A 1,989-nucleotide genomic window follows, 5' to 3' on the forward strand; every position below is an offset into this window, starting at 1 on the left:
CGCAGCCAGGCTCCCAGGCCACTTGGAGTCAGTGTAGACCAGTGGCTTGGTCCTCGCACCAGAGCGGGAGGGGAAGTCATCTTCTACGAATGATGGGGGGTGGACTTGGAGGCCTGAGCGGGGAGGAGAGTTGAAACAGCTGCTGTGAAGAATGCGTAGGGATGGGCCAGGGAAGAGAGAGGGCACAGCCGCCTCCCAGGGGTGCTGACAGCTTCCGGGAGATTCCATCCGGCTCTGACCGCCTGAATTCCCAAGCCCATTTCCTGCCAAGAACCACCCCCCACCTCGCACACTCTGCTCACTCCTCTTGTTGTTCTGGTCCTCCAGTCCCTGCCTCAAGAGCGATGAGTCACACGGCTCGAGAAGAAAGGGGCGAGGACACTTCCCACTGCTGGAAGACTGGGGGTGATGGCCATGGAATGGCGCTGGGAAGGGAGCTCTCAGAGGTTTCGTGTTAACAGAAACTCCCAATCTGAAAGGTCTAAGGAAGCAGTGCATACAGTGGGCAATAATGGTTGCACATGGAAGGTTTGGGTGGCGTGGTCCGGTTGCTTAGATCCAGCCCGTGGAGCTGAGTCACAGACCAACTGGCCCAACCACCTCCTGTTGGGCCACCAGCTTCTATCCCATTTGTTGGTGCATTCAGCCCGTACCACGTCTCTCTACCAGAGACCTACTACGTTTATTTAGCAATCAGGTTTTTGTTGTTTTGTTTTGTTTTTGAAGGGGGAGAGTTCCTGGTGGCTCAGATGGTAAAGAATCTGCCTGCCAATGCAGGAGATGCAAGTTCGATCCCTGGGTCAGAAAAATCCCCCAGAGAAGGGAAGAGCTACCCACTCCAGTACTCTTGCCTGGAAAATCTCATGGGCAGAGAAGTCTGATGGGCTACAGTCCACTGGATCACAGAGTCAGACACCACTGAGCAACTAACACACAACAAGGCAAGCTCCTTCACTGGAGCCCAGAACCTAAATCTTGACCTTTGATTCACCGATCCGACCGCTTTGAAAATAGCAGCAGACTGAAACTCACTGGCCTCCCTATTTGGGGGATGGCCATCGAATTATTAACCAAAAGTGTTGGCCTCAGGGACGCGCCTGAGGACACGGGCTTACTCCTTGCTGGATGTGACCCACAAGCTCCAACAGAGCTATTAAGCCATTGGTTGAATTAATAAAATCCATACGGGACCAGAGTCTAGAAGAAGCTGGGCTCCGTTCAAATTTCCATAAAAGCTGCCCGCAAAACCAGAGAGTTGGCGTCCCATTTTAGGAGCGCACTGGCCTCCTGCCTCTGAATGTCATTTTCAACACATCGGGACTCGGGATAGCAGAGCTGTGGACCGCGAGACTCCAGGGGCTGTAATGAGAACCTTCTCAAGGCTCTCTCTTCCGCGGGGCCAAAAACTCGCCTAGCAAGAGTCATGGCATTTGATGCTTAAACATAGAGAAAAAGCACAGGGAAAATGACCGTTTTCCTTTTCTGTTGGTTTTTAGCTTCATTTTCATGGGAGTATAGTTGCTTTACAATGCTGCGTTAGTTTCTGCTGTACAGCAAATTGGATCAGTCACACATAGACATATAGCCCCTCCCTTTTTTTGTATTTTTTAATTGGAGTATGATTGTTTTACAATGTCGTGTTAGTTTCTGCTGTACAACAAAGTAAATGGGGCACAAAAGCATATATCCCCTGCCTCTTGGCCCTCCCACCTATCCCAGCCCCGTGTCTTATGTTCAGGCCAAAAATGAATCATTTGAGGGGCTGCAAACCAGGGAGGGGCTTCCCAGGTGGCTCAGTGGTAAAGGACCTGCCTGCCAATGCAGGAGACTCAGGTTCAATCCCTGGGTCTGGAAGATCCCCTGGAGGAGGGCATGGCAGCCCACTCCAGTATTCTTGCCTGGAGAATCCCCTGGACGGAGGAGCCTGCTGGGCACGGTCCATGGAGTCACAAAAGATTTGGGTATGACTGAGCGACTGAAGGACAACAA

At 51.9% G+C, this 1,989-nt stretch overlaps 1 long non-coding RNA gene across 1 annotated transcript in view; it reads right to left on the minus strand.

Moving 5' to 3' along the window:
• Positions 1 to 1,989, minus strand: part of LOC105000302 — a 6,595-nt gene that overhangs the window by 3,742 nt on the left and 864 nt on the right. The gene's annotated exons all lie outside the window — the stretch shown is intronic.

This window comes from Bison bison, unplaced genomic scaffold (genome assembly GCF_000754665.1).
Source record: "Bison bison bison isolate TAMUID 2011002044 unplaced genomic scaffold, Bison_UMD1.0 scf7180017864371, whole genome shotgun sequence".
NCBI classification, from domain to species: domain Eukaryota; kingdom Metazoa; phylum Chordata; class Mammalia; order Artiodactyla; family Bovidae; genus Bison; species Bison bison.